General features: G+C 48.1%; 1 pseudogene; it reads right to left on the bottom strand.

The window, feature by feature from the left end:
• Positions 1–3,224: 3,224 nt before the first annotated feature.
• LOC141953377 (olfactory receptor 6F1-like) lies at positions 3,225–5,698 on the bottom strand (annotated as a pseudogene).
• Positions 5,699–12,420: the final 6,722 nt, after the last annotated feature.

The following is a 12,420-nucleotide window of genomic DNA, read 5'->3' as shown; positions in this document are numbered from 1 at the left end:
CCTAGGGGATGGACCCAAGGAAAGTGGGTATAAATCAAGAAGGGAAGAGGGGGGGGGCCCCCGAGGAGAGAGAGTGCAGTGAAGCGAAGAAGACGGATGCCAGTGAAAAAGACGGATATCTCCTGTGCCTCTCGGAACCCTCGTCGGCAGGATCAGCGCAGAAACCCAGACCGGTGATCTGTATTTCCCCATTCCCTCTATCTCCCTCTTTTCCCTTTCCTATTAAGAAATGCAAGGCATATTATATTGCTTGCCACAACTTGCTGTATACTTAGCCAACTATCGTGTGTTCAATTAGTACATTGTGAGTAGTTAATAAATGTTTAGACTTGGAGACTTGTTGTCCGCTCCATTGGGGATTTGCGAATCTGAGTCACTTGTTCCCCCTTGTCTGAGCGGGACGTGACAGGTGGGGAGCCTGGCTCCTTCGAACTTTCACTCTCCTGCTGTCGGCTTCCTACCGGTGGTTTATAGTACTCTGGTAAATCCTTTATTTTGGCCCCTTTTTCCTTCCCCAGTTTTGTGCATCTCTGTCCTATACTGCTTGATGAACAACATCTTTTCAACTTCCCTTTCCCTTCCTTCTAATTTTCTTTTCCCGGTGCCAGCACTAGTGGATCTCGTGGGGGTGTCTCGTGGCCACAGTCTATTTGATATTCAGGATGGTCTTGGAGGGTGAAAAACATGTCTGCATAGGAGACTTCATCCCACTTCCCTTCCCTCCTTAAAAACAGCATCAGTGGTAGCAGGGTGTTACAATTCAAGGACCCATTAAGGGGCCATTTTCCCCCTCATCCAATTTATATAGGGGCCACCCCTGACTGCAATATTTTATTAGTGTCTTTTTATTCACACTTGCGCCTGGAGGTCCCCCTATCTTCTTCCAGTGTTTTGAAATACAGCCTAGGGGACTCTTTTTGACTATTCCCCCACTCTGGCCGCTTCCCATCTTGTCTACTTTACCTTAAAACGCTACCTGATTAAGCTGACAATATCCCCCTCAGGCAGATGGTACAAGGGTGCACTCTCCCCACAGAGCATGTGCCTAAATTCAAGACAACAACTAACACAGAATTACTGCCTCCCGCTAGAGGAGATATTTCACCTATGACACTTAAAACAGCACGAACAACAGGCAGCACTGACGACACAGCGGGTGGGCACTAGGGCGCTCTGTACTAAGGAATGTAAACTCGTCCTGCACTACCCCCCCACTGGTACAGAGTCTGCCCTGCGCTTCGTTCCTCTCTGACCGCTTCCCTCGCGGGATAACAAACTGCGGATCAGAGAACTCTGCACTGCGCAGCTGCAGCTGGGCTGCGTCTCACACACACAGAACAATCACACAACCACACAAAGGGGCCCCTTACAGTTATTACTCACAAAACATAAAATGACAAATACTACAAACATCAAAAAAACAATTACAACAATTGCTAAATCATAAAAGTCATAAATCAAAGCCAAAAGCATAAATCATATACCATGAGCCATTTGCTGTTTATCATTCACCACAGATCCACACCTGATCGATATCGACTAAGTTATTATAAATGGTACCAGATTTTACATTTGATGGTAGCAATGGCAAGGCCACCCCCACTCACACAACTCACACCACTCCCGTACCCCCGTACTAGGAGTACCCAAGTCGACCTAGGATTCCAATGTGGTCAGAGTGTCAAAACCACCCTGCCACCCACGGGCCCACTACCACTTGGGACTCGAACCCCAACACCAGGGACGAGCACAAAGGCTCTTTACCTCACATGGGACGTCTCCCCATGACTTACAGGTCTCCCCTTTCTCCAACATACCTGATCCGCCGACAGATGGTGCTTGTCTGCATCTGCTGAGATCGGGAGAGCAAAGGAGGTTCTCTGAGAAAGAAACCTCGGCACGCGCCTAGAACATCCCCCTCTTAGCCAGTCCTGCAGCCGGACAGAAAGCGACCCAACTGGGGTGCCAACTGATTCGCAGAAACAGACTCTACAACTCAGGGACAGTTAAAAAGCAGGTATTTTTACTCCAGCGCTGGGGTGCAAGGGGATTTCTCCACAAAGCTTGCACCACCCCAGCACACTTTACCAAAAACTTATAAAGTGTGGATATACATATTCATTGGATTGCATAACACAAATATCCATATGCATAAGTAAGGCTGGGTTAGTTCGAAAGGCTGGAGTCAGCAGTTTATGTTCTCTTTGCACCTGTGCATTGCCTCCTGGTGGGCATCTTTGGGGGTCTTTTGGAGGAAGGCTGGAAGTCTTTCTCACCTTGTACTTTTCCTCGGAGCATGTGAAAATTCTCTTAGCCAATTTCTTGAACATCAAGAGTGGTTTGAGCCGGTTTACTCATTCTATCTTATCTAAAGTACCAGTGTATCAATTTCTAACGTCCATATATAGCTGTCTATTCATTACAAAGACTAAACTAGTTAGAGCACATCTGCTTTCCAAGGACAAGAAACATATTTTTGTTGAACGTAGTAATTCTTGGTAAGTTTCCACAGAAAACTGCTTTGTTTTGATGAACACAGTAGTCCTTGGTAAGCTTCCACAGAACAGTCAGGGCAAGCAGGATTCTTAAGCAATATTCAGAAATCATTGTAAGTTGCTCTAAGTTGCAAAGTAGGTGATCATTTCCTTGTATCACTGTCTTACACTAGGAATAATGACTATAGGTAAAGATATCAGACAGCACCAAATTTCACCTTGAACCAGAGCATGACTCAATGAAACAGCCACAAGAATGGGGCATAGATACATCCAGAAAACATCAGACTAAATGGAGAAATACACCTCTACTTCCTAAAGCAATGAGCCAGGTGCTGGGACTCAGTTTCAGATGAACCCTGACAAAATGAAGCACTTAGCAAGCTGGAATACAAACCTGTGGGAGAACCACTCCTCCAGCTCTGTTGGTGAACCATTTCTGGATGGAGTTTGTGACCCTTTCCAAGAGCTGGTCTTTAGAGCACTGTGAGGCATTCTGAATTTACGCAGGAGTGAACAGAGGGAGGTGGGAGCATTAGAATCGAGGCTCAGCCCAGCCTAAGATGGCTGTAAGGTGAGTGAGATGAGCTCACTGGGGAACTGGTGGCTTCTCACTACCTGTGATGCCCAGGTACACTTACATTCCAGCAAGCAACTTTAGCAGGGTAGAAGTTTAGGAAGAAGGGGATGAACCTCTTTGTTCCCACTGAGGCCCTTTCAAAAGCCACTTCACTTCTTCTGGAAAGCTCGCCCCAGAGCTTGCTTCACTTCTTTGTTCCTTAGTGTGTAAATGAAGGGGTTCAACAAAGGAGTTACAACTGTGTTAAAGGTATTCACGAGTTTGTTCCGATCTGGGGAGTTCTGGGCTGAAGGCTTGACATAGAGGAAAATGATGGAGCCATACCAGATTGTGACGACACTGAGATGGGCAGAGCAAGTGGAAAAGGCCTTTTTCTGGCCATGGGCTGACTGGATCCTCAGGATGGAAGAGGTGATGCATATGTAGGAGACCAGGGTGACCACACAGGAGGCCACCACAACAATTATGGAGACAAGGAAAGTTGCCAGCTCGACATGCCATGTGTCACTGCAGGAGAGGGCAAGGCAGGAATCTATATCACAGAAGAAATGATTGATGACATCTGGCCCACAGAATGTCAGCCTGGATGTCAGAAAGGCCAGCAGCGAGATGGCCAGAAAGCCTCCCAGCCAGGAGCTGAGTGCCAGCCGAGCAGAGATGCTGCTGCTCATGAGGGAGCTGTATCTCAAGGGGTAGCATATGGCTAAGTAGCGGTCATAGGCCATGACAGAGAGGAGAAAACACTCAGTGGAGCCTAGGGAGAGAATAAAGAACAACTGGAGGATGCAGAGACTGAAGGAGATGGTCTGGCTAGTCCCCAGCATGACTCCTATAGCTTTGGGAACAACACCTGTAGTGTACCAGATCTCCAGAAAGGAGAGATTACAGAGGAAAAAGTACATCGGGGTATGGAGGTTGTTGTTCATCCACACGAGGGCTATGATGGATGCATTGCCTATTACTGTCAGGGAGTATGTAAGTGCAAATACCACCACAAGGGAGACCTGGGAATGCCACGTGCCTGGGAAGCCAAGAAGGATGAATTCTTCCACACTTGTCCCATTCGCAGTGTGCCCCCAAGTGTTGATGTTCACCTGCAAAGAGAGGAAGTTTCTGTGAGGGTTTGCACGCCTGTGCTGATCATGCAGATGCTACTACTAGTGAAACAAAGCCATCATCCCTGAAAATGCCATTGGTGTAGAGCACGGGAAAAGAGCATCTACCCTAAGTTAAAATAGTCAGGGAAACCTGTTTGGACAATTAGATCTGACCCTGAAAATCAGGCCCACACCATCAAATGAACCTGTAGAATTATTTATGGGATCAAGCATAGGCATTTCCTTTAGGACAATGTGAATGCAATTGCTTCTCTGAGATGAAAATCACATTTAGGAAACTGCACAGCAGGGTGAGGGTCTCTAGCTATATGAGAAACTGTTGCAGTTAGGAAGGGAATAACATAACTGTATTCTTCAAGGCAGGCAATACTGAGTTGTGATTTCAGCAAATGAGACTGTGGGATCGAAAAACTGTCATGATAATGTGTCACTAGAAGAGACTTTTTTCATCTCTTCTAGGTCAGTTTATCATGAAGGATTTGGACTGAGATGGCAGGAACACAGGGCAGCAGGCTAGTATGACAGTCATTACTCAAGGGCACGTGGTCTTGTATATTTGGTTTCTTCCAAGTCTCAGCACAGGAAGCTTTTGCAGGTACCTCCATTACCACCACCGATGTTTGCTTTTCAGCACAGCTACTAGGGGTAGGATTCACCTCTTTGTAATTTGGCCATATCAGAGTCAGGGGAAGCACTTCTGCTGACCAAACTGTAAGATCTACAGTGAAATAATCCTATCTCGGCTTCTCAACTTACCCTGTGTCTTTCACCATGGAAAAGGAAAAGACACAATGGAGACATGCCTCATCTTGCCACACAGACATGGCTAAAAGCCCTCTAGAAGTGCCACGTTGTCTCTGAGGACTAAGGCACGAGTTGAGCAAGCAGCTTAGATGGGTAAGTCAAGTCAGACATCTCAACTTTGGCAGAGGCATCCATGCCTCTGTGGTTGAAGGCAAAATCCTCTCAGATGAATCCCATCCAAGGTAGCTTTGCTGAGAAGCCCGGTGAACTGAGGGGTTTTGTCTATGCCCTCCCTGCAGACAAGGGAGGATTCTTGATCAGTTCTCTAGGGGAGAACCACTTTCATCCTCAGGTGGATGTTTAAGACAGATGGAGTTGAACCATCGCCTGAAGGATCCCTTTCCCTCCTTTCTTCCTCCTATTCTGATTTACATATCAGAAATCTCATGTGGCTAAAGAGTAGAGAAATCCCCCTTAATCCAGCTCTCCTTAAACATGTAAGGCATTGGAAATGTTTGCTAGAAGTCTTGGACAGGCTTCACTCACCAGCTCAGCCAATGGAAATATTGCAGGTGACATCTCTTCATGCACCATCCTCCAGATGAAGCCATGGTCCCCTTGGCTGAGGGAGTACATTGGAGAGAGGTTGATTTATTGGAGGAGCTCTGGATGCAGTGATGTCAGAAGGGTGGATGAACAGCTCTCACCTTGCAGAGTCACTTCAAGCTGTACACAATTGTCTGATATTGTTTCCTCTACATCCACCTAGTAGGCATTGACAGCTTGTGCTCCTGATTTTCTTTCTCCCTCACAGCCACTACTGCAGTTCCACAAAGGGAGGGTTTGTGTGCACACACAGAGTGTAAACTCTCTACAGTTTAGCTCTATATAATGAGAGCACACATCAGAGAGTCACCAGCATCATTAGCATAAAAACATCCCCTCACCCACCTCGTTAACACACTGAAGCTCAAACTGGCCACACTGAGGAGGCAGTTTTCTCTTTTGTCTCCGTGTGCCACAGGGAGTTTGATCTCTAGGGGATCTCATGGGCTCTCTCTTCACACAGGCCAATTAAAGAACAGCAATGCAATTCTCTAAAGTGACTGTCAGGCTGGGTGTTTGTCTCCTGCCTGCAGCTGTGGTATGTGAACCTTGTCAGGAACTCAGTGCTCTCTTGTGTATCCATTTACTGACAAGCAGGAGATGTCTGAAAGAGCCATGTCCCAAGAGACTGGCAATGTCAATTATGTGATGATGGATATTAACAGGGTCTTCAAACCTCCCGGGTGGGAGGTAATTAAAGGCAACTATGTACACATGAACACAGAGAGAGTAAGGTAAGGGGTAAGGCTCATTTCTGAGCCTCTAACTGCAGTTAAGGCCTAAGTCTTCAGTCTTCATTGAAGTGAAGATCTAAATGCAAAGTTAGACAAGATATGAGTGGGGGGAACTTGATCTCGCCTGCCTCCAGAGCAGGTGTCTCCTGGAGAGCTACTCATTTTTGCTCCATTGATCATCAGTGGAGAGAAATAAGCACCGTCAAGCTCCAGTTCAGTTTTTTCAAAAGATGCTCTCTCCCACAGATCAAGGATTCTGTGTTTTACAAGCACCTATTTTTCTTCTGTTGACATTCAAGATAAACTAGGCAGCTGGCTTAGACAACATAAACACACACAGGTCTCAACCTCTTGGCATCTAGATTTAATTGAGAAGACTCAAACCCAGAGAGAGGCTATTTACATTGTCCAGGGCCACCACACTGGTGTTGGACTGGACAGACTAATATTCTGCAATTCCTGTGTCCAAGGCTTCAGTGTGGTTGAGAGAAAATTGATCTGCACTTGGCATGAGGTGGAGATGCAGCTAATGAGAGTAATGTGGCCAACCTGAGCTCATTCACTGACCATGAAGCCCTCTGCCTGCTATCCATCTGACCCAGTGTACCATGGACACGGATGGGGGCTTTAGGCATGGGATGGAGGTGCTTGTAGGTGCTGGTAGGACAGCCTGTGGGTCACACCTGATCGCATGTTGAAGCAAGCTATGCAGATGTGACCAGGTAGGCCGGCACTGCTGTGAGCTTATGCTAGCTGGGGAGTTCAGAGGCCACCACGGGTCAAGGGCAGGATCAGTGTTTCCAGAAAGAGAATTCGTTCCATTTGCTGTGTGCATCTGCTTTGGGGTGGGATAAGTGCCGCGTGTGAGCTGATGTCTCTTCAGTGACTGTGGGAAGAGTCTGCAGAGTCCATTAGAGCGGGTCCAGAGGAGGCCACAAAAATGATCAGAGGGTTGGGACCCCTGTCCTATGAGGAAAGGCTGAGAGAGGTGCGGTTGTTCAGTCTGGAGAGGAGATGGCTCTGGGGAGACATTATTTTTCCCTTTCAGTATGTATAGGGGGCTTATAAGAAAGATAGAGAGAGACTTTTCCACAGGGCCTGTAGTGACAAGATGAGAGGCAATGGTTTTAAATTAAAGGAGTGAAGATTTACATTAGATATAAAGAAGAAATTTTTTCTGATGAGGGTGTTGGATCACTGGAAGAGGTTGACCTGAGAAGTTGTGGATGCCCCCTTCCCAGAAGTGTTCAAGGCCAGGTTGGATGAGGCTTTGAGCAACCTGTGATCTAGTGAAAGGTGTTGCTGGCCATGGCAGGAGGCTTGGAACTAGATGGTCTTTCAAGGGCTCTTCCAAGCCAAACCATTCTATGATTCTATGAATTTATGAATTATCCTGGTAACCAAGATGGCTCTGTGAGTTCATTCCCTCCAGGGCAGTGAATCTGGGTTGAAAGAGCCTCTACACAAGGATGTCTTTGGAATCTAAGTTGGTCTCACAGGGCTGGAAGGACATATCCCCTGAAGGGATCTTGTTCCATTACACTCACTTGACTTCTGTGCCATATTTTGCAGACCACAAGGATGGTCACTCCAATATGTGGAAAGGTGAGTCAGGAAGAACCAAAATACAGCTGGAGCAGAAAGTAGCAGGGAAAGTAAAGGGAATCAAAAAATGTGTCTCTGAGTCTATTGGAAACAAAACGGAGGGTAAGTAGATGAGCGCTCACTGCTTGGTGTGGAATGGGACTTGGTGACAAATGATGGGGAAAAGGTTGATGTACTTGATGCCTATTCCTCCTCAGTTTTTACTAATATGGCTTCTCCTCAGGCCCACCACATCCTTGAGCCTCCCTGCAGACTCTCTGAGAATGAAGCAGCACCCACAGTAGAAGAAGAAAGAACTAATTCTGGACATACACAAGCCAATGGGATCATTTGGGATGCATCCAAGGGTGTTCAAGGATCTGGCTGGACAGTCTCTACTCACTCCCTGGAAGGAAGATGGAGCAAATACTCTCAGAAGCCGTTCCTAAACTCATGAAAGTCTCAGGAAGGGGGTTGGGAGCAACTCATATAGGTTGACTGTGGGCAAATCACACCTGAGCAACTCGTTGCTTTCTGTGAGGAGGTGACTGGCACTTTGGGGAAGGGGAGGGCCACTGGCTGGGCTGTAGCTTGACTTTAGTAAGACTTTTGACATACCCTCATGGGTGCACACACATGCACACCTATACCCACACCAAGGTGTGCACACGCACAGGCATGCTCACACACAAATCTGTGTGCTGTTGGGGAAATTTTGTTGTACTCTTTGAGGCAAATTAAACACACACTTTTGCTTAGATATGAAAAACACCACACCAGATGCTCAGCGTATTGGACAGAGTGCTACCATCACAAGCAGTCCTACAAGGAGTCGGCAAAGACGTGTCAGCAGCTGGTTCCTCATGTGCACTGGCCCCAGCACCAATCCTGAGAGCGCTGGCATGGAGCACCTCAGCCTGCCATTGGGTCTACCCCCCAGCACCAGCTCTGCTGCCCAAAGGTGGCCACTGAGCGTTCACATTCCAGCACTGCTACAAGACAACGCTGCAGCTGTTTCTTCTGTCCTCACCAAGGGAAACTGCACTCCCTTGCAGGGAGTCCTTCTGTCTCTGGCATCCCTGCTGCCAGCCACTTTCACCCCTTCTGCATCTGGGCCTTCTTGTCCTCCATGCCAGATCATTCCTTGGTCACAGATCACCACTGATGAACAGTTACAATTTGAATTTCCCTTCAGTGCACACACAAATTCACACACAGTGGCACAACCGCACACGTGAGCTTACACGCACCCACAGAGGAACTCATACATGTCCCCTTAGAAAGAGGGGTGTGCACACATTTCCAAAGGAGTCCATGTCCATACCAACATGCACAGCCACCCCCCATGCCAACAAGTATGCCCAGATATTCAAACTCACATGCTTACACAGATGCATGTTCCTGCACGCTTGCATTTGTATACAGATATACATGCATGCTCCTCTACACAGATGTACACACACAAAAGCACACATCTACACGCCCCTGTGCCCATGAATTACATATATGCCGACAAGTCACACACATTCATGGTCTCCTGCATGAAGGCACATGTCTGTGCTAAAATACACACACTTGTGGACACACTTGCCTAAACATTCACACACAGAACATTTGTGCACACCCATGTTTGCACGTGCATTTTCACGGTCACACACGTGTATGTGCAAATGCACACATGAGCACAGGCAGATGAAGACGTACATGATCACAATCATGGAAGATCACACACACCACTGAGAACCAGGACTCCCAACACCAGCTCTCAGCCCCTCTAGACGACTCTAGGCAAGTTCTTCAGGCCCTACAGTTAAAGTAGCAAATCAGTTGCTGGTCACTGCCATCAGCTTTAGTGAGCTCAAGTATTTGGCAGTGCTTCAGTCAGCTGTTTTCTCACTTTCAGAAAGAGACAAGCCACAGCAGAGACCAAGCTGTCATGACCTTTGCAGACATTGAGCCTCTCCGTGTCCCAAATCTGTGTGTGGAGGATAATGTAAAAGCCAGAGAACATCCATATTCCTGCAGCCACAAAGAATCCCCACATTATAAGTGAGACAACTCTTATAGCCTTAGATGCTCCCAGTTGTGCTTAGTGTTCTCCTGAAGGGAGATGTGGGGCTGGGGCACCAGCCCCTTCTCCGTGAGGGAAATGGTGTCTCGGTGGTGTATTCACACAGCAGCAGAGCGTGGTGTCCCCAGGACAAGAAGACTCCTCTCAGGCTGCAGACACTGAGTTTGGGGCACCAGAAATGATACTGACTGATCAAGATGGGCACTAAGCCTTTTCAAACCGTGGCTTAAAATACCACTTAATACCACTAAGGGTAGAGAGAAAGAGAGGATAGTATAGATAACCTTACGTCCCCTCAGATGCTGGGAACCCTGAGCTGCTCTACATCAGCTGTTCTCCCAGAATGAGAGAATCGCAGAACAGTTGGGGTTGGAAGGGACCTCTGGATGTCATCTGGTCCAATCCTCCTGCTCAAGCATGGCCACCTACAGCCAGTTGCCCAGGACTGCGTTGAGGTGTTTTTTTCTCTCTCTCTAATCAGGAAGAGTCAGCAGAGTCCCTGGAATACCTATGCCAGTGCTCAGTCACTCCCACAGCACCGGGAATTATTGTTGTCCCTACTCCAGGGCACAGGACACTCTACTGATCCCATCCACAGAAAAGGTTACTCGAATTTTGTCAGTCTAGCTTTACAGCATTTTCTTCAAAGGAAACAGCTCTATTCATCATTTCTACAGTCAAACACTATGACCCTGCCAGTTGTTTACTGGATGTGAACAACTATGAGCAGCTTTCACATGTTTGCTTCTTAGGGTGTAAATCAAGGAGTTCATCAGGTGAGCAAGAGCGGTGTAAAGATCAGTTACCGCTCTGTCTAGGGACCCATTTGATGTCTGTTCCCATGGAGGTGAAGACACACAGGCCATAGAAACAGGCCACTGCACTGAAATGGGAAGCACAGGACGAGACAGACCAGTGCCTGCCTTCCTCTCAGCACAGCTGCAGGATGGTTCTTGCTCTGCACCTGTAAGAGGTGAGGATGAAGAGGAAGCAGCTGAGGGTCACATCACCAATATGGAACGTGATCCCAGCCTTGTGGTCAGATGGAGCAGCACAAGCCATGTCCGGGAAGGCTGGTGGAACACCAGAGAAGTGGTGGATGTACGTGGGCCCACAGTAAACCAAATGGGAGGTGAGTATTGTGTGCAGAGCAGGAGGCAGGGAACCGGCCAGCCATGTCCCTGTCACCAGCCAGGTGCACACAGCCTGATGCATGATGGCCCCATGGCACAGTGGGGTACAGGTAACCAAGCAGTGGCCATAGGCCATGAGGAGGTGGAGGAAGCATTGGTCCCTGCCCAGGAGCTGGGAGGAGGACAGCTAGGCCATGCAGCTGTGGAAGGAGAGGGGTATGCTGCTTCTGCTTCCACACTTTTGTCAAGTATATGGATTTTGATGGCAGGAAATAGTATCTGAGACTACAGAGGCTGCCAAGCGAAGGATAGATTTATACGTGAAAAAATCCTCATCCCCCCACAATGTCAGCCAATTCCTGAGCACAATTTCTCTGGGGGCACCAATGAAGCAGTCAAGAGCTCTGTACCCTCCTGCAGCTCTCTTGGGAATTGCACCCAGTACCCTCATCCTTGCTAATTTTCACATTCCCCTACACGCTCTGCATGAGAGCAATTTGATCTAGCTCAGAAATACACCATTGTAGTGTTTCCATTTCTGTGCTGATTGCCCTCAGCTCCCACATGTGTAGCTCCAATTTCCAGTCTAAACAAAGTCAGCAGCATGGGTGATGCATTACCACTCCTGCCATTCTGCAAAGTAAACCATCTCCTGGATCCCCAGAGCCACCCCCTGCCATCCCACTGCAGCTTCAACCATACCAAGAGGAACGCTCTTCCTCAAGAGGTCTTGGGGCTGCTGAGCCCTCAGGGCTTCCTGCCTTTCTGGGCATTTGTGGGTACAGACACAGCAAGGTAAGGCCTGATGGTCAGTGGCAGCAGAGCAGCCAGGGGTGACTTCCGCAGCTCCAAGAGATGGTGCCCACAAGAGGAGCTGCTGCAGGGTGTCCCAGCCTCCCATTTGCTGTGAATGGAGAAGGGTCTCCTTTTTCCCTCACCCCCTTTTCCACCAGAGTAAGACCCTTCCCCTTTGGAGGCTTGGGGAGTGTCTACATGGGGAAGGACGACATGGAGGCGAGGCTTGAATGCAGCAGAACTTTAATGAGCCAAAAGAGAGAAACAGAGTCACTCCAAGGGGAGGACAGCAGTGCAGGAAGCCCCAGGGGAAGGCAAGAGTCTGTGGTTCTTGGTTAAGGAGAAGTTCCTGCATGATGTCCATCTGCATGCCCCATAGAGGGAGAGAAGATAGATGGTCCCCACCAGGTTGGCCTTGGAGACATGTTGCTGCCAATGGGAATCGAAACAAAGCAAAGGGAGAGAAATCAAAGCCATTCAGCTATCCTGAAAAAAACATTGAAAAGACCAATCCTGTGCCCTGCACATGAAGATTTCTCGCTTGGGATTTGCCAGCACCT

Source organism: Strix uralensis, chromosome 22 (genome assembly GCF_047716275.1).
Source record: "Strix uralensis isolate ZFMK-TIS-50842 chromosome 22, bStrUra1, whole genome shotgun sequence".
NCBI classification, from domain to species: Eukaryota; Metazoa; Chordata; class Aves; order Strigiformes; family Strigidae; genus Strix; species Strix uralensis.
This window is presented reverse-complemented; position numbering and strand designations above follow the sequence as displayed.